This window comes from Meriones unguiculatus, chromosome 14 (assembly GCF_030254825.1).
Source record: "Meriones unguiculatus strain TT.TT164.6M chromosome 14, Bangor_MerUng_6.1, whole genome shotgun sequence".
Classification (NCBI taxonomy): domain Eukaryota; kingdom Metazoa; phylum Chordata; class Mammalia; order Rodentia; family Muridae; genus Meriones; species Meriones unguiculatus.
The window spans coordinates 81,307,116-81,331,555 of NC_083361.1; the positions used below are offsets into that span (position 1 = coordinate 81,307,116).

Below are 24,440 nucleotides of genomic sequence, written 5' to 3' on the forward strand. Positions count from 1 at the left end.
TGGGTTCTGGAAGAAAAAAAGAGATGGTTTTAGAGTCTTGTGGAGATAAATATGGGAGTAATTATCACAGTACTGTTTGAGATAGACAGCTCTATCTCTTCACAAAGGTTTTCCGTGTGTTTGCACTGTGTAACAAGTTGAAGTTCTGCTTGGAAGAAGTCTGAATGAGAGGGGATATACCCTGTGTCTAATTCCTTGGTGCTAGATCGTGGCCTTTTCCTGCCTTTTGGACTCAGTGTGAGACTTCTCTTTGATCTCAACACTGCATCTTTTTCTATTCACTCAGCAGACTTTGGAGTGTGTATGCCTGTCCTACTGCCTTTCTTGAATTATGGTTGGTGTCTTGAACCAGGCATTTCCAACTCCTTGACACCCTACTGGAAGAATTGGAAAAGAGGAGCAGACAGATTGCAAAGTAACAAGGGAACTTTATTCAGAAACTGATTGATAGTACAGGTCATAGAAGTACTCCAAAGTGACAGTAGTTTGCCTACGTGAGAGTTGGTATTTAGGGTGTCTTCCTATGGGCTCTATGAGAAGAAGCAGATGGTTTCTTGGGGAATTTTTTTGATTAGTTCTTTATTTTGATTGGCATGTTTGTGATATGTAAGCTTTTCTCTACTGTGTATGCCCTTTCCCGTGATTTATGTGATTTTAATCATATGAGCACCCAATCATACAAAAGTAAAAAGTTCAGTGGGGGGAAATCCTCCTTAAACGCATAGTCAGAGGATACATATCTCCTTAGTGCATATGCACCCCTAAACCAGCCTACACCCAACCTACCCACCTGCCCTCTATACATGGACTTTTAAAAATACATTTAAATATTAATTATCCACAAAGGTGGTGTTCTAAGTGGTTGCAGGGGAGAAGAAAATTATTTCACTGCTTGAAGTACTGTATGTGTCCTGCAAGCATAGGTCCTGAGTTGTTTGGGTGTGTTATTAAAAGGGGGGATTGTTGAGTCCAAGTTGCAAGCCTGCAAGCCCATGCTTGCATGCCTCTAGGATCTCACTGCTTATAATTAATCTTCTGTGTACACCTATACACACAAGCCAAATTGTGTCTATTTCTCTAAATACTGCTAATACCACACATAAGTAGCTTTAAATTGGAAAGGGATAAAATGTAGAGCATTCCTGGGCTATAAATGGGAATCCACTAACAAGTAAGAAATTTGAGGCACGTTGTTCCCATCTACTTGTCTTGAATGAATATCTGGGCATCAATACTCACATCACCACATCAATGATGTGAAGAAATCAGGTGGAATATTAACACAGGTATCGCTATTACCATTTTCAAGATAAAAAATCTTTTCTAAATCACAAAATATTGCACACATACTTGGACATTTGGTAGTAGTGATTCAAAACCTGTGGGTATCCCTAAAGGGGACATCTGTAACAAACACACCTCCTCCTTCCAAGGATTATGGATCTTTGCAGAAGAGGGGACAGAATGAAGTAAGAGAAAGAAGCAGTGGGTGACTAAAAGGAAATGCATAGAGGAATTTTAATCTAGCAAGCTCTGGCAAGGGATCATATCCAAAGACCTACGTCTGTGTGATCAATCTGGAATCTAGGCACATCCTTAGGACACACTTTAATCCCTCTGGCTGGGACCTGATACACACTTTTAATCTCAAACACAATGTCTAATTGAGGGACAGTGTTGAATCAGAGAAATATTTGACAAAATGAGTCCGAGATAGGATAGGCCCAACTTTCAGGAGAACAGACAGAAGAGAGCCTACCTAAGAGTAGGACAGAGGAAGTGGAGAGTAGAAGAGAACAGAACAGGAATACAGCAGAGTTTGTACAGTACAATTTGGTGCAGTTGAGGTGAATTCAGTACAGTCAGTTTGGTGCAGTTCAGTTTGTCGGATTCAGAGGCAGGTTTTCCAAGCAGAGCAATTCAGTGAGAAGCCAAAAAAAAGCCAGTTTCAATCAGTCGACTTGGAGTGGAGTTTTGAGCCAGAACAACTGAGTTGAACCAATCAGTCAGAGTTCAGTAAGAAATGGAAAAAGTGAGCTTTCAGTTTTGGAAGCTGAAAACATTCTAGGCCTACGTTAGCAGATGGAGGCTGGAAGCTAAGGCCTTCAAGGTCCATGCTTGCAAAAGATTAGACTGTATGGAGGCTATAAGCTTCCAGGCCTAGGCTTAGGGATAGCTTGATGGAGACTTTCTACCTTTACAACAGTGCTTTCCTGTACACAGTGGGGCAGTGGCACGTATGAACTCTACAGTGGTTGTCACAGTACACACAAAACCTGTGCAAGCTCAAGCCAGACTAAATTCCAGCATGGATAGAAGAGGTGAATATGAAGTCCTACCCCTAGATAAGGAGCAATTGTCAATCTATACCTGCTGGAAGGGGGAGAGTCAGTTTTCGTTAAGAGGATAGTCCTTGGTAGATCTACCATGCTTCCTTGAACATTCATACAACCAATAATATTCGGGAAGCACAAACTGGAATTGATAAGTTTTTTTTTTAAATAGTGGGTACAAAATTCAGAGTGTAAGGAAGGGGGATCTTAGAATAGTTAAGGGGTGAATTAGAAATATACATTTCAATTCTCAAAGAACTAAAAAAAAATATTACATCTGAGAAAATTGCCTATTTAAGAACCATTGCCTAGTGCATGACAGTTCATCAACAAATTTGTATTCTGCTGATTTTTGTAGACAGTGCTAGGTAAAACCTGAGAGAGCTGCCTGCTGAGAGTGTATAGCCCATCCCTGCAGAAAAGCTGGGTAACGAGGACCTACACCCAAACATCTTCCTGCACATAACCTCAGCCACCCTTCAGAATCTACCTTTCTAATTGTTCATAGCACTGTGAGACATCTCGTCAAGGTTTTCTGCCAGGTGTTTGTTTCATCTATCTATCCAATAACAGCACATTTTTTCCTACATTTATCATGTGGTGCTATCTTAAGGGCTTTATGAACATATTGGATCCTCTAACCAACTGCACACTCGTTAAAGATGAGAAAAGACACTGAAGGTGAATCACGTGTTCCATGTCACATGGCTAGTGTGTGGCAAGCGCCACTGAGTGGCAGTCCCACTCTGGTTACAACAGTGACCCTAACATCCCAAGTTGTGACTGATGTTGACATAACCCTGTGGCCCTGGTAAAAGTGTACCCTTTATGTGTAAAACTTGCCCCACATTAATACCTTCAGTTGCTTAGTAGTAGTTTAAATATTATAACATTGCCTGAAATACCTGGATTCAAACCCAGATATTGCCTTTATGGGGATATAAGTGTTGTTAAATTTTCCTTAGCTTCAAGCCCTTCTTTTTCTCTAATTGCATTCCAGCCATGTTTATCTATTTGCCTTTCTGTGGCAAAGATGGTTCCTGAGCTGGCCATTCTCTATCAGACCTGGAAGTACTGAGAGGTTCCTTCTATTTATCTGGGTTGGCTTTTCTGTAGAACTTCCATGATAGCTGTCATGAGCATGTTATATCAGACTCATTTGTACGCTTTCACAACTTGAAAATTTATTGGGCAACAGTAAAGACACAGGGTTCATCAGTTTGACTTACAGCAATCTGACACATAATCTCACCCACTTGGCTAACCTGGTCAAGGTGAATGCAGTTCTTAACTCCAGCTTTAATTACCAACCCTTGCATCACCAATCACAAAGCACACAGTAAATAATCTATAAAACTGTACACTACACCTATGTACGGTTTATACGATGAATACAAGGTAAAGAGGCTACGGCAGACTTCCAGAGGTTTCAGAAATGGACTGAGAGAGTGTGCACATTTATAAGAGAGTGAGCCTGACCAGTGGTGAGGGGGCTGCTGGTAGAATGCCTTGCATCAGGGCTGGAGAGAAAAGGCTGCAGAGTTCAGCTGTGCGGTGATGGGCAGAGCTAAGATCTAAGAGCATGGACTTCCTCTGTGGCCTGGTAAGGCTGCACTCCCCCAGGGGGAGGTGATCAAAGAGCCAGCCCCTGAGTTTATGTCAGAGACAGCTCCTGCTCCCCTTACTAGAGAACCCACTTGGAGGCTGAGCTGCCATGGGCTACATCTGGGCAGGGGTTCTAGGTTATCTGCATGCATGGTCCCTGGTTGGATTATCAGTCTGAGAAAAGACCCCTGGGCCCAGACTTTTTTGGTTCAATTGTTCTCCTTGTGGAACTCCTGTCCCATACAGGTATTTCTATCTTCCCCTTCTTTCATAAGATTCCTTATACTCTGCCAAAGTTTGGTTAAGAGTCTCAGCATTTGCTTTGATACCCTGCTGGGTAGTTTTTCAGAGGCCCTCTGTGGTAGGCTTCTGTCCTGTTCCCTGTTTTCTCCCGCTTCCAATGTTATCCCATTTGCTTTCTGAGTGAGGATGGAGCAACTTCTCTAGGGACCTCCTTCTTGCTTATCTTCTTTAGGTCTACAGATTTTAGTATGTTTATCGTATGCAGCCATTCCTGATGAGACCTGATAGCTAGGATCAGATGGAAGGAGAGGAGGACCTCTCCTATCAGTGGACTGTGGAAGGGGCATGGGAGGAGAAGAAGGAAGGAGGGGAGGGATTGGGAGGGGATGAGGGAGGGAGCTAGAGCAGGGATATAAAGTGAATAAACTGTAATAATTAAAAAATAAAGAAAGAAAAGTAAAAAGATCTAAGAGCACACATTGGTATATGAGATCCATCTGGGCAAGCAATTGGGTAGATCACATGAACAGTAGGGGGCATGGCTGGGCCAGAGTTCTAGGGATAGTCAGCAAGTCCTCTGTAGTCAGTCCCAGAGGCACACAGTAGATATCAGATGATGAGTTTGTGGGGCCCATACGATCAGATTTTAGGTGTCTATTACTTTAAGGAGTCTAGGTGAGAGAGTTAAAGCAGTTCCTCAGTCTGGTGTGTGCTAAAATCCTTGGACTTGACTCCTCTGGTATCACCCTGATAAACTGATAAAGCAGTTTCTTACCTATTTCTAGGGAAAAAATGTCAAATATTAGTCTGTGCTGATTTGGTGGTCCTTGGCATATGGTGTCATCTCTGGATCCAACCAAGCCTTACAGTTATTCTTCTCCCTCAAAATGGAGCTAAACTCTGCTTGTAACATGGAGTCTCTTAGGGCAAGGTAGAGCCTGATAAAAGCACTCCTTCATACACTACAGAGTAAGTTAGAGCAGCGAATGTCTTGATCTCAACACAAATGAATTTCATCATCAACATTCTTGATAATACCTCTACCATTATTTCAGTTATTAAATTCCATAACACCCTCTTCTCCCAGCTCTCCGTCCAACTTTCTTCACGATTTTTCTCTATCTCTTCCACAGGCTCCTACTATTTCACACTTTAAAAAAAAATGGTGATTCTGAAGGCTCTGCTCTGTGCCTTCAATTCTTCTCACTGTCCTTTTCTCCAAATTGTCAGAGATGGTTCTTCATGACTTAAACCAGTGCCTAAGGACTAATGAGACCAGTACCTTTGTCTCCACTGGTTTACTTGGTATTTCAACAAGTATTGATATTGGATGCTCAATATGGGCTTTACATTGAGCTTCACCCCTCAGACTGAAATCATTTTTCCTCCTACCATACATGGTTCTTCTGTATGCCTGAATAAACCTAAGCTGCAACCAACCCTAGATCCTGCATTTCCCCAATTTTCCCTTCTAGGCAAACAAAAATCCAAACCTTTATCTACATCTTGTTCCCACATTGCAGGTCCTTATCATTCATTCTGTAGGTTGTTTCACTATGCCTTATGGTTTCACCAAAATCTTCCAAAAGATTTGGCATTAGTTACTATTCTCATTATCTGTACCAAGCACCTAAAAGAATATTTTTGAATCAGTATCTGCCACTCTCCTCACTTCCCTCAAACAGTGGGATAATGTTCTACCCATTTTAACCTTCACCAGAGATCATTAGGACTATTAACATGATTCCTGCTCCCCATCCCTTCTTTCTGCCATTTCTCCATTCTCAAGCTTGAAACATATTCCTTCAGAATGAAAATCCTCGTTATTCCCAATACTGTGTGTGAGGCATTGACCCCACTGCAAGTGTCATTAACCTTGACTCATCTTGTATAAAAGCTTCAGCTCTCAACTTCCCTGCGCATCAAACTCATTGTTTGCTTGTTTCGTTTTGGGGACAGGGTTTCTTGTATAGGCCTGACTGTCCTGGAATTTACACTCTGTAGACCAGGCTGGCCTTGAATTCAGAGATCCATCTGCCTCTGCCTCCTAAGTTCTGGAACTAAAGGTGTATGATGCCGCTACCATGCAACCAGGAAACTCTTATTCTTCAAGTTGCTTTTTAAAATATCATATTGTCAGTGTAGCCTTTCTTTGATTTATTTCCCAAGCAAACTTAGTTCTGCTACCTTAATAGCTGTTGTCACTTGGTGTTTCTATGTGTAGTGGATAGCTATAATTGTCAACTTGACATTGTGGAGAACCACTTGGGTAGGGAGTCTCAGTGAGGAATTTTCTAGATGATACTGATCAACGGGCACTTCTGTGAGGTGCTATCTCAGTTACGGTAAATAACGTGAGAGGTCCTGCCCACGAAGGGGGCACCATTGTTGGGACTGGAGCCCTGGACTGAATAAAAAGGAAAAAAACTGGCCAAGGACCAGCATATTCACATGAATTCATTGTTCTCTGCTCTTGAGAGTGGGTAAAATGTGGCTAGCTAATCTGAGTTCTTGCTGCCTTAACTTGCGTATGATGATGCGCTGTAAGTGGGAGGGTAAACCAAATAAACCCTTTCTCTGAGACTCTGTGAGTTCTTCCAGGATAGATAGATAGATAGATAGATAGATAGATAGATAGACGATAGATAGCAGATAGACGTGAATATAGATATACAGGTATATGAAATATATTTCACTTAGTGCTGAAAAGTACAAATAATTTAATGAAAACATTAAAACACAATCACATGTATTCATTGTGCTTTTTGTAACTTCTACGTATGTGTACATGCAGCCTTCTATTATTTGTGATTATTTTATAGACCTAAGTACATATACAGGTTTTAAGAAGCCATTTATTTCACTAAGACATATAACTAGCTATTAAAAGCATATAACTTTATGTTGCTTCTTAGTATATGGAGGTAGAGTATTCTGAAAAAAAGTTCAAAACAGTCATATCCGAATCACCCATTAATAGAGTAGAACTTACTATGATACATAGGTAGCAGAAACATCTATTAAGCACCATCATAGGCAAATAATAAATAAATACAAATGAAAACAATTTAGAGCCCTGTAGCTATCTTTTCTCTAATGGCTTAATATTACCGTGCCTTTTTTCTTCATATTTCCGGGCATGGATAGTATAATTTTTACTGTACAAATAGCTTTGTTCTTTACTGCTGTTGGGCCTTGAAACTCCTTTGTCCTCTCTCTGACTGACAGCTCCTTTGTGGTGACATGTGTCTTGTGTTTTGCAGACAGCGGGTGTCCTTTACCATATTTCCCATAGTTCCCTGGTGAAAGATCTTGCTGCTCTGAACCTCAGCAATAGGTATAGTTTTATGCATATTTCAGATACAAATTTTAACCTGGAACTAATACTCTCACTGTGTTAAAAAATCAGTTCTATATCCACATATGCTACAAGTATATGTCGCATGTACAATATCATATGGGGCTATAGAGACAGCATGCACTGCTCTTCCAAAGTCCGAAATTGTACTCCAGAATTCAAATCAGACAACTCATAAACACTTGTAGATCCAGATCCAGAAGGGTCTGACGCCCTCTTCTGGCCTCTCTGAGCACAGCATGTACATGGTACACAGACATGCATGCAGGCAAAACACACATTGAAATAAATAAATAAATAAATAGGCAAATAAATAAATACAAAATAAGTTTTATAACAGCATACAATACATACTAAAACTACCAAGTTATGTAAGTTAAAATGGATGCATGATAACATTTTTTTAATTCTTTATTAATTATGCTTTATTCACTTTGTGTCCCTCCCATGGTTCCCTCCCTCCTCCCCCTCTGCACGCATGCCCCTCCCCAAGTCCACTGATAGGGGAGGTCTTCTTTTCCTTCCTTCTGATCATAGTCAATTAGGTCTCATCAGGAGTGGCTGCATTGTCTTCTTCTGTGGCCTGGTAATGCTGCTTCCCCCTCAGGGGGAGGTAATTAAAGAGCAGGCCAATCAGTTCATGACATGACAACATTTTTGTACCAATGCTTGTACTACTAATTGACCATCCAATTAATCTACAGTTCCAATTTTCAGTCTTTTTTTCTTAAACACATTGCATATTATGTTGCAAACTTAATTGTTTTAGATAAACTTCACAGAAGTATTATATATGGTTTTATTATATGTATATATTTATAAATTTATATGTATTTATTATATACGTAAATTTATATGTATTTTTTATATATGTATTTATATGTATTTATTATATACGATTATATAAATGGTAAATCTCTGGCTGACTACAGTTGGAAAGGAAACACCCCCCTCTCCTCCCCAGTTCAAGAAGTAGAACACATAGGACATGAAGCCTCCCTTCCCCGTGATCACCCACCTCCCCAAGGCCACTACACATCTTCTCTCACCATGAGCACGATACTCTGAACACTGAACAGAGGCTTGACAAGATTTCTAAAGACAGAGGAAGGAGTGTGGGTGACATTTAAGGTCATTTCGATCTTTGGGTTCTGTGGTAAGCGATTTTTACCTGTAACTCACCTCTGTATATTTTTGATAACTATACACATTATATAATTATATGCTTGAAGTTAAACCTTTTTTTACCAGAACTTGACTTTGGATTGTCTTCTAATCAGTAACCTTTTTCTATCCTCTTCTTCCTTTCTTCGTTTTAAATCTTTTATTTTTAAGTGAAAGAGACTGAAAGCGTCTAGCCCATTGTAAACCCACTTGAAAATTGTTAACCATATGAGAAATACAACAGTATCACTGAATACTTAGACAGAAAAACACTCATAAACTAGTCATCCTGATGAAAGAACGTGTGACCTTTGTAATGTATCCCCACACATTAAACATCATTATTTACATTTGCGCGAGCATTCTGTGAAGTCACGGTGCATGTAATAATTAGACATGGCAGAATTGTCTCAACAGACACCTAGGTGGCTCTGACGCTTCATTAGTATAAACAGTGCAGAAAGGGACATCTTTTGCATGTATCTATGTTCCTCAATAAGATTATGTGCTCATAACACACTCAAAGAAGCTGGGAAGATGTGTATGCATGTTCCAGGGAACCCAGGACACTTGCAGCTTTGCATAATGATACCTGATTAGACTTGGAGTGAGGTGCAGCGAGGTGGAGTGAGAGATTTCTGGGGACAGATTTCGATTTCATGAACCTGTCTGGCATGAAACCCTGGGAAGCAAATAAGTTGTTTCTGTAGATTAGATCACTTAGGCACTTGGGCATTTGGCTCACGTGAAGGGGAGCTAAAATTCTGCATCCCTGAGATCCAGCTGCCTCTGTCTATCTGGCAATTCCTTTGTTTCCTTTTGTTTGTACAGTATCAGGACTGACTGATTGTGGTCATTGCTGTAACTTGAGACTTTGATAAATCTATTATGTAGCCTAAAAGTCTTGAAAAGAAGCCATTTCACCTGTCAAGGCTGGTCAGGGTAGGCAAGGGAGAGACAGAAGGAGGGGCAGAGAAGTGAATGGGAAGAATGGAAAGAAATGGGACAATTTTGCTGACATCACTAAGCTTGAGTAATAAAGCTAATGGTTGCTACAAAGATAATTTTTTTTCAATGCAGTTTATTCAGGAACCTTGAACAATCATCTGACCCTGGGGAAAGCCAGCCCACAGCTTAAATAGCCTCTGGGTAGCCAACCCCAGCGTGCCACATGGGCAGTGCAGATAGGTCCACATACACGGAAGCAAGCCAGATCCTAGGCCTTAGCCAAATGTGGAATTGTTTGTGACAGAGAGCACGCACCATCGGGAAGGTGGAAGGCGGAAACCAGCTCCATCTTTCAGGCGCGGCATTATGCAGCTCTCTACAGTTCCCCCTTTTTGTTTTAGACGCATCAGGCAAGAGTAGAGGTCTGATCTCTGATATTAGAAATAAATTGGGACTTTGTACCGATGTTCATTTAGGTGTCATCCACCCAAAGAGCATCAGACCCGTCCGATACCTTTTTCTCAGAGGCGGGACCTGGGGCATCAACCCGCATGCAATCAGACATGCTCTTCTCTGGGTCCAAAGCGGCTGACCCTGAGTGCAGTGCTTAGCCTCGCATCCTGAGCATAACATTTTAGCGTTTTATGGTAGCCAACCATGCTTGGGGAGACTGTCCTGCTTCAATGGCTGTAAAGGCCTGAATGGTCATGGCTGCATTACACTGTTGTGAGACTCTAATCTTGCATATATACCACAGGCAAACCAAAGAGACCAACACCAGAAGGCCTGCTAACGCTCCCGTGCCCGCCCATTCCTTCAGATGATTCATGGCTGCAGCAATCCATGATGATAATCCTGTGGCTAGTCCTGCGTCCACTGTGGTAGAATTTACCATGACAATGGCCACTCTCAGCTGCTCAATCATAGTATCAAATTCTTCAGTCCAATTACCTAAAATATAGCTAGACAATTGTTTAGACAGATTTGCAGCACAGGGAAAATTCTCATGTTGTATGCTAGTGACTCAAAGTCCAGCATACTTTCATTGACAGCCAAGTTGAGCGATTTGCCATAGGGTATCAATTTGCTCCTGCACGAGGTCAATCCTCTGATTGAACACCATCAAGCCTCCTTTTAGTTGAGCATTAATTCCTTTTTGTACATCTAAGGCATGAGCTACATTGGCTAAAAGATTATTCAGGGTCTGAGCAGTCTGCACAGTATGACTCATGGCTAATGCCCTGGTGGTAGCTCCAACAGCCGCCAATGAGTTGGCAGTAACAATGGTGGCTGTAGTTCCAAGATCCCTTTTCTGTCTGAAGAGAGTCATAGCGTGAGGAGCATCAACGGGCACAGGCACCCAGTGAGGCATGCGAGTAACCAGGGCATACCTAAATTCACTAGCATTCCAGCATTGGGCAAAAAAGCAAGTATCATTACCACAATTACTTGGCTCTATCTGGCTAATAATGAATAAAAATGGGGGATATAGACAAACAGGTGTGGGCTTATAGGAAATATTATGAGAAGCCTTAACCCCCTCATTGGAACATCCTTCATCAGTCAAAGATAATTTTTATAATTCTGTTTATTCTAAAATGTCTCAAACTCTAAATGGGAGAAAAATAAATTTTATTCACTGATTAATGTTATAAAATCAATAACCAGTTTTATTCTTGGCACTGAATATCAACCAGTTTATTAGAAATGATTCCTTTAGGCGAAAGAAATGATAAGTGTTAGAAAAAATACAAGCTAAAAATTAAAAATAATATTCTGTATATGTAGAGTATTTTATTGGTAAAAGGTATTATCTGTGGACTATCTTTTAACCCTTACAGAACATTCTAGATACAAATATAAACATTCCTGGGATGGGCAGATGGATATTATCAGTGAATTCTCATGACATTGGATGGAACCATTGAATGAAGTTTTTTAAATTCTGAATAGTGGAATATAAAAAAAAACTATCTTTTAACCAGTGTTTTAATAAGGTAAGTATTCAACTTAGGCTTGGGACAGGAGGTTACAAAGGCAGGTCTCTAAGAGCACAGCTCCAGGATATGAGCGTTTGAGTTTTTAAAGAAAAGATGGAGAAACCAAGGGAAGAGGTACCCTGTGAAACACACAGTGGAGAGAAGCAGGCAAGAAGGAAATGCGGAGAATGTCATGAACTCAAAGATGATCAGTGCCAACCACCAAGAGAATTTGCAAAGAGGTAACAAGTGGGAATTATTCACAGTAGAACATGTGCAAATACTACTGGAGAGACCAAATTCTGCATGGGAAGCAGGCAACATGTTGGCGGAGAGAGGAACTAGCAGAAAGCAGAGCACAGCTCACACCGCAACAGTCTTTTCCCAATGTAGACCAAGAAACCCTTGAAGATATGTTTCCTTTAATCTCCTTTTCCCCATTGCTTGTGCTTAAGCTCAGGAGCATTGTGCTATATGCTCATCCTGTACAGACTCAACGGTGTCAGAGTCGAATGCTGGTAGATAGATCACTGTGGAGAGGGAGTGGAGGGTTTACTGGAAGGAACAGGTGACAACCATGAGGAGGCTGCAGTTCTAAGGAAGAATGATCAGATTTATTCATCAAGAGCCACAGAGTAATGCCACGGGTTCTCTTCTATAACTCCTAACTCTGCCCCGTAGCACAAAATCAGCCACAGGCATGAATGACCATGGCTGTGTTCCAATAATATCTGTATACACACCATGAAATCTGAAATTCATATCACTCTAACATGCAGTACTTTTCTTCTGATGTTCTTTCAACTGCCTGAAAATGCAAAAGCCAGCAGTAATGGCGGCTCATGCCTGTGATCCTGGAACTCATAAGACAGAGGCAGACACAGTGCTATGCATTTAAAGCCAGCCCAGGCTGCAGAGTGAAGAGCATGCTGGTATGAGATAAATGATGAGATTCCCCGAGATGCAAAACATTTTGCTGGTTCAGAAGACACAGCATGGCCACTCGGCTGAGTCAACAGGTGGAAGGAGGGAGCTCAGTAGATGGATTTTAAAAGCATCTGCTGGATAGCTCAGTGATTGACTGCCTGCCCCTGCCCCCTCACAGGTTAGGGAGGATCTTGTCTAGGATAGCTCTCACGGTGGATGGTGGATGATGGAGACAGTGGGGGGAAAGTGACATTTCCATTCAGACAGAGGATCCTGAGAGGAGGTGAGGAGAGAGAGGGAACAAGAAACATGGGGTGGGGAGGAGATAGGGTGAGAGGGGGGAATAAATCTGCAATGACTGACAAGTGTGTTTCTCAATGACTGAGTGTTAATCAGTTATGAATTCTGGCATTTGGAATCCTTCTGGGGAGAATATTTTGGACTATATGTACCTTTGATTATTTTCCCCCCATTTAGCAAGTGATCGCTTACCATTCAGGGACAAAGCAAAATATTGTTATTGTAGAAACTAGCTAAGAGAAGCTGATGCCCATTACTGATATGTCTTTTGAAATATGTCACCTCCTTTGACATTGCCAGGAAACTGTCTCACATAAGCCCCAAATGCAAACTGTGGCCTGCATACCTCGGCGATACATCTGGCTGTGTACATGCTCTATTAGAAAACGCTCTCAAGCTAGAGTATTCTATCATTCCTGCACCGAAAAACTCTTCTAAGATAATTAGGAGGTACAGAGACTAATGATAAATGCTGGCTTTTTGAAATGGGTTTTGATGAAATTATCATAATCTGATTATACAGCTTCAGAAAAGTTCTCCCAAGCTCTGGTTTTTCCTGGTTGGATACAATCTGTGACTGTCAGTGACCAGAACAGCCTCAGCATGGGGATTTATGGAGGTTCACTACTGCCAGCATTCACTTCTCCCTGAACTGTAAACATTCACGAGGAAGAGTAGGTAGTCTGCTTCCAGCAGGCCCGAGCAAGCAAAAAACACAAAGAGAAGAGAGTGTCCAAGTTGGGAAATAAACTGTGGTTTGTTTTTAAAAGGGTAGAGTCGTAAGGTTTAAGACTGCAATAGGTCTGGTCTAGTCCTTGCCCTTTTCTTTGCCTAGCCCTGTGGCAAGTCGCTTAGCTTCTCTGAGCAGCCAAAAGGAGTCTCAAATAGGAAGTACCAAGAAAAGCCCTCACCACCTCAAGAGCACCTGCACAATCTCGTGGCTGCTGATACTCAGCTTGCTGTTGTGGATCTGTAAAAGCTCAGGACATGATTTCACATAACCTTGTTATTGGCAGTTTTAGTATCAAATCTTTGGAAGTCACTAGAAGACAAATGGAATCTGTGGTTTCTGCAAATCGATGCTTAAACTTGACTATTTAGTATGCCGTTTTATAACAAGTCTGCAATCAATTAATAATTGCCTACATCTTATAAAGACATGATTACTCTTAGGGACTAGAATACTAACATTTCTGTGGCTTTCAAGGTCAGCTAAGCTCTGTTGTCGTAACAAAAAATAAATAAATAAATAAATGCTGCCTCACAGGAGAATGAAATCAAGGTTGTCCTAGCTCCACATAACTGTGAAGAGATACAGTAACATTACATTCGCACCTAACTGATTTGAGCTGTTACAATAAAATACCACAGACAGAGTAATATTTCAGTAACGAACATTTCTTTTTCATTATTCCAGAGGCTGGACAGCCCCAAATCAAGGAACCAGTAGATCGAGTGTTTAGTGAAGGGGTATTTCTGTTTTATAGATGTCATTTTGTTATATTGTCACATGGTAGAAATGGTGACGAGACCCCTGTTAGGCCTCTTTTATAAGGTGACTACCACAGGGCAGTAGGAATGGCCTTATAGTAGAATTACCTGCCAATAATTACCCATCTACAAATTCAAATACAAATCTTATACTTCAAAATATTATTTCAACATACAAAATTCAGGGGAAACAAACATAGACGATGGCAATTTATATATCATCCGGGCAGGGTCGACAGTATGACACTTGGTGTCTGTACTGAGCATCTCTTTGTAGCAAGACAAGCTAAAACGAGTACATCATCTGCTGGCCGGGGAAACGAGTACAATAATCTCTTCTCTAGTATCATCAGGCATGCTAGTTTCAAACCCAGGAGCAAATTCCAGGGGGCCCCATTCCTGGGACTTGGATATGAAGATTATAGACTAATCTTACCTGAAGTGTGTTGATTGTGTACAGACCAAACGTATTTTAGAGTCTAAAAACAGAAATAAATAAATAACTTGCCGGGCATGGAGACGCATGCCTTAGAGCTCAGGACTCAGGGAGGCAGCAGCAGTTTTGATCGTTAGGAGTTTGAGGCCAGCCTGGTCTACAAAGGGAGTCCAGGACAGCCAAGGCTACACAGGGAAGCCCTGTCTCAAAAAAGGGGGGGGGGGCGGCTGGCTGTAGACTGGTTGGCATCTTTCTGCTGAGGAGCCGTCATGTTTCTCCGATATTACCTCAATGAGCAGGGCGATCGCTGAAGAAATTTGACCCCATGGGACAACATACTTTCTCTGCCCGTCCTGCTCAGTTTTCCCCAGAAGACAAATACTCAAGACACCAAATCACCATCAAGAGATGCTTCAAAGTGCTCATGACCCAGCAACAGCGCCCTGTCCTCTGAGGGTTTGTTAATCTCAGAAACTGAACGCCTCAATCCTGAGCTGAGAAGTCTTCCCATGCTTATTGCAATGCTATCTTACTACAGGATTGGTTTCATAAGGACAGGCATCACCCGGAGAAGGAACAATCTTAAGGGGTTTTTTGTTTTGTTTGTTTGTTTCTTTTTCTTCATGTTTTGACTTACTGCCAGGTTATTGAAGATACAATGAAAGTTCATTTTGTGTGTTGTTGGAGGAAAAGGTAGAGGGAGAGTAGTACAGTTAGCAGTACAAGGCCACTTGAAAAAAATGCTGAAATCCTCACTGTAGCAGTAGAGCTGTGTTGGGGAAGAAAGGCTGAGAAAGACGCCTGCAGAGGTCGGCAGTCGCTGAAAAAAAGAATACTGTCTGAAGTAGCCCATTTAACATTCTGAATTCCTCCAAATAAATAAGTAAAATAAATAAAGGCACAAAGACTGGATTGGAAGTTAGGAAACTGGTACTGTTCCCCTCTTTCTGCAAGAAGTAAAGGCATCCAACTTGTGTAAAAAAATATAGTAAATAAATAATAAACAAACTAATAAGTAAAAAGTAACTGAGTGAAACACCTTAGTTTTTTGTGGTTGTTGTTGTTGCAGTGCCTTCCAGAGGTCTAAAGTTGTTGAGAGCCGCCACCCATAGCATACTGCCAGCCGTTACAGGATAGCTAATTACTGGGCACCCTTCATCTCCCCTCAGTAGGAAAAGTGGACAAAAGCAGTTGCTTCCCCAAGTGCTGAGCTTTTGGTGTTGGGTTCGAAAAGCAATCACAAGGCTGGGTGTTTTGTTCGTTTGTCCTTCCTCCTTCCTCTTGCTCTCTATATACAACAAACAAAGCATGCTCTTTTCCCAATCAGCATTCTACCTCAGACGAATCATCCTCCCTGTCTTCCAACGTCTGTGCAGTGCAGGCCTCTTTATACAAAGATAAAGGCGGCTTCTATTCTCACCACAGATTGCCTGCCTTTTGAAATACATTTTGTGGTCCATTCAGTCCATTTCCAGAGTATGAAAAGAACAGCGCATGGTAATTAAGAGCAGTCGCTGCGCGCGCAGTGGTACAGGCATAATGGCTGGGATTACGGGGCCCAATTTTCCCCACGTGCTCACTAGCAGATGCATTCGCTGTGAGCCGTACACCACACTGCAGGGCTGGGCTAGAGGTGTCATCGTTTGGTGGCCCGTCTTTTACATTTCCGGAGACTCCCTCCTCCTTCTTTAGTACCAAAAACAGTAGGATCAGTGGAGACACTGTGGGCTGTGTCGCATCCATACCTTTCTCTCACCTTGCCTGGGGACCATTCAGCACAGACATTTCCCCCACACAGAAATCCCTCACTCAGTTCCAAAATAATGTTCTTACCTCTGACACTTTTGGCATCATGTATTTACTCGTTGGTTTATCTTACTTCTTTGGACATTTTGAGACAAGTATATAGCTCAGACATGCTTCTAACTTGTAACAATCCTCTTTCCGAACCTCAACCTTGCAAGTGCTGTGATCTCAGGCATGAGGCACCAGGCCTGGCTTCACTCTTAATCTTGTAATTTGCATCTCAAATGAAATTATTTTAAGGCAACAGAGCCTATCCTTCATGAGTTGATAAAGTAAGAAAGGCTTTCCAAAATTCCGGGCCGCTGGGCAGGGTCTGAGCATGTTTGATCTCAGAATTAGCTGATTTCAAACACAATGTCTACAGCAAAACCCTAGAGAAAAAGAACAGGATCTTAAAGTCCAGATTCAAGTTCCAGCCTTGCCATTAATTGTGTCCCCTTGATGAAATTACAAACTCTCCATGCACCTTAATTTCTAAATATGTTACGGTGGGGACAATTTTTGTCCCCCCCCGTTGGTTTAGGGGGTCATAGGATCACCTCAGGTTGATTTGTTCTGGACAATCACAATTAAAAGTACAAGTGCACTAGAAATCATCCCATGTAGTGGCTATGCTGTTGATTTCATTTTAAATTTTAATTACACTTATTTTTCATGTATGTTTTGCGGAGGTGAGAGAGGGAGGGATACACACCGAGGCCACACGGAAGTCAGAGGACAACTTGGAGAGTCAGTTTTCCCTTTCTCCACTTTGAACTCAGGTCAGCTCAGCAGCAAGGATGTTACTTGCTGGGCTATCTCACTAGCTCCCTTGCATTTTGTTGTTGTTGTCTGCTTGTTTTTCACCCAAATCCTCCCTACATAGCCTAGTTTATCCTTGAACTCACCACTTAATCAGGAATTTTAAGCCTATACTGTCTCATCAGCTTTTAGTAGTATCATTAGCCACAAAAGGTGATGAATTTAGTTTCTTTTCTGTTTCAATCATAATAACTAATCTAAGTTTGCAAGAGTATTGAGCTAAGGAGGTTTTTCTATTTCTATTTGTATAGTTCACAAAATTCTGATATTAATCATGTGATTTAATACAAGAAAAAGTATTTATATAGAAATGTATCCATTTACATAGAATATAAGTATGTTAGTCAAAGTGACCCCCACCTGAGAAGATATGAAAGAAAGTGCTGTTGGGTTTGATGATATTCTCTTCTCTTATTCCCATTCAAGATGAAAACCTCAAGCCAAGGCTGGGGACATAGCTCAGTGGGTAAAGTGCTTGTCATACAACCATAAGGACTTAACTTGGTTCTCAAGAACCCTAGTAAAAGCTGGATGTGGTTTACCACATCTGTAAGCCCAGCCTCCCCAGATGGATTCTGGGGGAATGTGAGAAACTCCAAGTGCAGTAAGAGACCGTGTCCCAAAAAATAAGATGGAGAGTCAGGGGTACAACATGGGCAAAGTTCTTTCTAGATAAGCATGAAGACAAAAGTTTAGCTACTTAACACCCATATATGAGCAAGGTGAGTGCAACAGCCTGCCTGTAATGGCAGCTCAGGAGGCAGAGACTCTCAAGAGCAAACTGGCTATCTAGACTAAGTCAGCGAGCTCTGCATAAATGTGAGGGATTCTACCCTACCTATAGGGTAGAGAGATTAAGGGATATGTCTTGACATCAACCTCTGGCTTCTATGCATGCCTATCTACATGGGTGAGGATACTCACATACACATGTGCACACATGATGTATCAGTCAAGGTTCTCTAAAACAACAGAACTTTTAGAAATATATTTATATTTGTGTGTGTATGTATGTATGCATGCGTATAAAGGGGATTTATTAGAATGACTCACAGGCTGCAGTCCAGCTAAGCCAACAATGGCTGGCTGTGAAAGGAAAGTCCAAGAATCTAGTAGTTGCTCAGCCCATAAGTCTGGATAGGTCAGGTGTTCTTCAGTAGACACTGGAATCCTGAGGAAGTTGGATCTAATGCCAGTGAAGGAATGGACTTACTAACAAAACCAGAGCAAGCAGGCAAAAGGCAAAAGCCTCCTTCTTCCATATCCTTATATAGGTTTCCAGAAGAAGGTGTGGTCCAGGTTAAAGGTCTGTCCTCTCACTTCAAGGCCCAGATTAAACACTTGTGACTTCCATTTTTGGATTTTAGTTAATTCCAGATGTAAACCAAGAATAGCTGTCACACATCCAAATAAAAAATTCATATTGTAACAAGCACAGACACAAATATTCTCACACCACCACCTGTTTCTCAGAGACATGCTGAGCACCACTGCGCAGCAGGTCAGGGTACCCCGGTGACTGAATTCCTCCCTTCGTCTCAGTTGCTTGCTTACGTGAGCCCCCAGGTTGCCTTTGGCTTGGCATTTTTCCAAGGTGTGAAAAGAATCTTAGTTTTCATGAGAAGCAAAGTGTTTGTTCCTTACTCACAAAGGTTCCACTTTTGTGGGGCAGCATGCAGGTGGGAGGGATGAAGATGCTGGATTCTCCAATAGGAAAAACTTCTTGGCACCATGGTCTGTAGTAAAATGACCACACACCAAGTTACCCAGTTGTGTGTCTGGGTAACACACAACAGCAGCCCCATCTGTAAATGAGGATATTAGTGGCAACATTATGGGATATTGGGGGGTTAAATGAGTTATGAATGAGTGAGCACCATGCCAGTAAAAAAATCATTATAACATGACCATCGTTTCATGTATATTAAGACTGGAGGTCCTGAACTCTTTCAAATAACTATTCTTCACTCTCTTTCCCTCCCGCAGTAGTTACGTATCTAATTTATCCTGGAAGCCTTTTGCTTTCTAAACCAGTTTGCACTGAGCCTGTGTACATGCCAAGGTGTGCCTAGGATGTAAGTGTTCACACTCAGTTACAACAGTTGTTAGAGGCTGGGTGATGGGCCAGGCCTCCATCTCAGAGTGCTGTTTTCTCCTTAGGTGTCATTCTGCCTCGTTAGGGACAGAGAAGCTATCATAAGCCACCAGTCATTCCTCTAGATTTAGACATGGAAATTAATTCGAAAACAGGAGAAATAAAATGAGCTCTCCTCATCTGTGGCCCTCATCTCTAAACGGCTCCCATGTGCTTAAGGAGCCTTCAAGGATGTAACAGGAAAGTAAGGATCTTACATTGAGATCCCAGAAAGAGGCCATCTTGCATGTCACAGAGGGTCGGGATTTCGTTGGATTCCTTGTTAAAGTCTGTTGTTATTATGTAGTTACTATTTGTATGAGCAAAATGTGCCCTTCATACAGTCCATCTTGCCCTGTTTTGAGAGCCCAAGTCTCCAGCAGAGGCCTCTGCCAAATTCTTCACTAAATGCTTTTGCCTGCCAAGACTCAGTTGCCTCATTTGATATTAGACCACTGAGGCATTTACAGCCTTCATGTACTCTGAATTAGCACTTCCTTATAATTTAACATCTTGTCTGTTTTCCCAAAGGAGATGGAGTGACAAAGAAAAACGCCAACATTTGCGCAGAGTGGGCAGCTAAAGGAGAAATCAGCAACCACACAGAGAAGGAGGGGATAATTGTGCTACAGATGTAGATGGAATAATTACTATCATTGAGCAATAAATAGCATCACAATTTATCTGGGACTTTAATTAATTAGTCATAGGGTTGGTATGTGTTGCCTGCCTCTGTTCGCTCTAGTTCAGGTTTTAAAAATCCTTAATAGGGAGGATACAGCCTTCAACAGCAGCACAGACATGGGAGAAGAGATTCTTGAATCGTCAGCTGTGGTCCCTGTGTTGAGTTCACACACCTGAAAAGTCCAACGTGAAAGCAACATGTGTCCATTGTCTCCTGCAGGAAGGGCCTCCTTCTCCATCAGGAACCTATGTGCGTCTTTCCTTTCTGATTAGAATCTTGCTTATGAGCCTCTCCCACTCCACATGAGCTTGGGGACAGTGAATGCTGGCTCATTTTTGCAGGCTGATTTAAAAATCAATCCTGTCTGAATGCATGAATTACGGCCAGGATTCTATGACACAGCCACCAACGGTAGGTATATTTCACAGCTTTATTCATTCACACAATCTAGATTACACAGATGTTTGTAACACTCCCACTACAAATCCAGGCTAGGCACAGGGGACCCTCCACATCTTGTGAGGTTGACAAGACAGGATGCTGTCAAGGGGCACTCACAGGCACAGCTTTAGAGTGGCTTTACCCGTGTCAATGCTCTTGGGATTTGGGGATTTGTTTTAGTAGCTGCCCTGTGCATAGAGGCCTGTTGAGCGAGACCTTTAACCACACTGAATTCCAGCGGCACTCCCTCCTCCAGTCAGGACATTCAAACATGTCATGAGACATTATCAAGACGATGTCATCAACAGGATAAATCACCTCCATCTGAGGATTGCTGCCACGAGGGTGTATGCCATGGAATAGGGAGTGACATAATGTCACCAACTCTGGGATACAGTGCAATACATTTCTGTGATTAAGTACTAACCTGATGGTACCTGTATGTTGGCTTTCTAGTTTACAGCCCTTTGACACAGAGACAAAGACTTATTAATCTCTCTGGGCTTCAGTTTCTTATGTGTAAAATTTAGACAAGAATACATTGTGGGGGTGACAGTGATGGCTGCAATAGGTTATTTGCATATCTTTCTCCTCTCTGGCGGGTAAACTTCAGGGTAAGAATCGGTGTGCCTATCTTATTTTCTAGTCTCATGACAGCTCCCCTCAAACTTCAGTGCTGAGAAAAAAATGTGATGCAGCTGATTCAAGCCTTGGTTTTCTCGTCTAGACACCAGGGCTATTTATCATGGCAGACAAAAGCTCGGAGAAGTATTAGCAATTACCCAGATCTAGTGGGGAGGACAAAGGAATTCATACCGTGACCAGTCTTCCGTGAATGGTGGTACCTACTGAATCCCCAAAGAAATGTTTCAATCTGAAGACAGATGCCAGAGGGGAGACAGAGAACCTCCACACTTCATGTTGCCTCAGGTGGCAAGGACACTCTAGAACAGTGGTTCTCAACCTGTGGGTCACTTTGAGGGTGAAAGAATGCTTTTACAAGAGTGGTCTGTGAGATATCCGGCATATCAGATACTTACGTTATGATTCATAACAGTAGCAAATTCACAGTTACGTAGTAGCCATGAAACAATCCTAAGGTTTGGGGACACCATAACATGCGGAACTGTATTAAAGGGTCACAGCATCAAGAAGGTTGAGAAACGCTGTTCTAAGTGGTCTTCTTAATGCAGGGAGAATCTCAGGCCTAGACAGCATCTGCCCCATGTCCACCAGTGTTTTAATGCACAGCCACAATCCTCTTGCCCTGCACCAAGGGAGGAATGCCAGCACATTCACGGGAAGGACAAGGTTCTCATGGTTAGCAGCGGTGATTGCCCCACTGTGCCACCTGCACAAGACATGGGGTCCTCAGCGGGTCTGACGAGGGGAGGGCAGGATGTCTACTCCTTCTCCTAGGCAGCTTCCCATCCCACCTCACAGCCTATCCCTTCACCCAGACTGGGATGCTTCCGCGCACACATGGGCATGTTCACTTTCTCAGAACCAGAGTTTCTTACTTAGGCTTTTCTATTGCTGTTATGGAACCCTGTAACCGAAACCATTGAAGGGAGGAAGGTGTTTGCTTCTTTTCATTTATTCATTAATTCATTCATTCATTTACTCATTCAGTTTACAGCTCCTTCTATTCCAACCCCTCCCTCCTCTCATTCTTGTACCTCACTCCCTCTCTCTCCCTCTTTTCCTCCCCTCCTTCGGCTCAGAAAAGTAGGGTCCCCACCACCAACGACAACCTGCTCCAGCACATCTTTACTTTATCTTAACAACTCATAGTCTGTCATCCAAGGAAGCCTGTGTGAGAACGAAGCTAGAGGCAGGAACAAGGGTGGAGGCAATGGAGGGCTACTCACTGGCTTGCTCAGCCTGCTTCCGTATAGCACCGAGGACTACCATCCAGGGATGGTATCACTCCAACAGGCTCACCCCTACCATTTCAGTCACAGATTAAGAAAATGCCCCACAGCCTCATTTTACTGCAACATTTCTCAGCCGAGTTTCCCTCTTCTCAGATGACTCTAGATTTTGTCAAGTTGACAAAAAGCTAGCTGCACAGAGTTCATCTTTTTCAATGTCCTACTACCGTCACACTTGAAATTTGCTGTGGCAACCTATTTTGAGCCTGAAATTGCCTTCCCCCAGATGCCTGCATCAGAGGCAGTTTTCTTCCTACATTTTCTTGAAACTGACCATAAAGGTACAACGAATCCTCATAGAGTCTATGTATTCTGGGATGTTTATGGTCTTTCTTCTTGGTATGGCCTCTTCTGTCTGCCCAGGGATTGTGTAGCCATCTTGAAGCTGGCCTGCTACCTCCTCCTGTTGTTGCCTAGAAGTGATAAATGGTCTGCTGGAGATGCCCACTGCCGACCATGCTCTACAGCAATGTTTCTTGACCTTCCTAATGCTTCAATCCTTTAATACAGTCCTTCATGTTGCAGTGACCCCCAATCAAAAAAAATATTATCCTTGCTATTTCATAACTGTCATTTTGCTACTGTTGTGAATCACAGTGTGACTGTATAATATGCAGGATATCTGATATGTGATTCTCATTGAGAACCGCTGCTCTCTGGAGTTCTAGAACACACCCCTGTAATCCCTTACTGAGATGCCCCATCTACTCCCTAGACTGTGGGTTACTGAGGTTCCTCTGGGCTTTACAAACAGATTGAGGAGCCTTCCTCCAGCTCCTTTACCCTGAGGCTGCCCATGCATAGCTATTCACCAGTTCCCTTCCCCACCAATAACCCTCCACTCCAGTCATGGGCAGAATTGAAACATTCTTTTCGAATCTGCTTTGTCTTACCCTGCTGGATATGGCTGTCCATCATCTCTAGCTTCCCTTCTCTGCCCAGTGATCACCACCTCTTTCCTTCATATATAAATCCTACTCTCTGATCATGAAGAGCAGCTTCATCCAGTCCTCACAAACCCTCAGGACAAGATAGCCAATCTCTCCAGGACATTCTCACCATGAGCACAATAATCAGATCACTGCCAAGTTTAGTGGGTTCTGGTGCTGAGAAAATTAAAATTTGTCTCTATTTCAGTATTTGTGTTCCCCATTCCTAGAATAGAGTGAAACCCAGAATAAATGGTAAGGATCAGCACAAATGCTTTCAGTGTTAATGGTTTCATGATGATATTTAGGTCAGGCAGCCGGCCTGTCTCTACTCTGAGACCAAAGAGTTCCTGTGTTTCTCTGCAGGCTCTTGTGCCTGCAAAAGAAGGATTTGATCACATGCTGTCATGATAGCAGAAAAAAATATGATGGGGAAAAAAAAAAAAAACTTGACACATTTTAGGACCACCAAAGTGCACACAGTGAGCTGGAATAAAAATGGCTCTTTGGTGAGTCTAGAGAGATAGTCAGGAAACACAAGCCAGCTTAGGAGGAGGCCAGATGGAATGGCAAAGGAGCAGAGAAAGCAGTAAAGAGCCTGTCAGTCCTGGTGGCCAGTGGCTCTGACAAGAAGATTAACCTATTGTGGTTTGGTTGTGTCAATATGCGTAAAATGATCAGGAAAGGGCATCTCAGTTTGTCTAAGAAGCAGAATATTAGAACATCATATTTTTTGTCTTGCCTGGAGTCTTTGGTAGAGAGAACGGAGTTGGGGCAGGGAGGAGGGAGATCAGGCATAGAAACAGTATTGGTTTAGGCACTTGCCTTAAATTTTTCCTGCAGTGTGCTAGTACCATAGAGCTCCACTGAATTATTTATGAGATGCTAGTATGACTCTGAGATCACAAGACCAAGCCTTGGACTGA

The 24,440-nt window shown here is 42.3% G+C and overlaps 1 long non-coding RNA gene and 1 pseudogene across 1 annotated transcript in view; both read left to right on the forward strand.

Moving 5' to 3' along the window:
* LOC132647262 (uncharacterized) overlaps positions 1-24,440 on the forward strand; it is a 2,298,480-nt gene that overhangs the window by 1,674,177 nt on the left and 599,863 nt on the right. The window lies entirely within an intron of this gene.
* On the forward strand, positions 15,054-15,238 carry LOC110559882 (H/ACA ribonucleoprotein complex subunit 3-like; annotated as a pseudogene).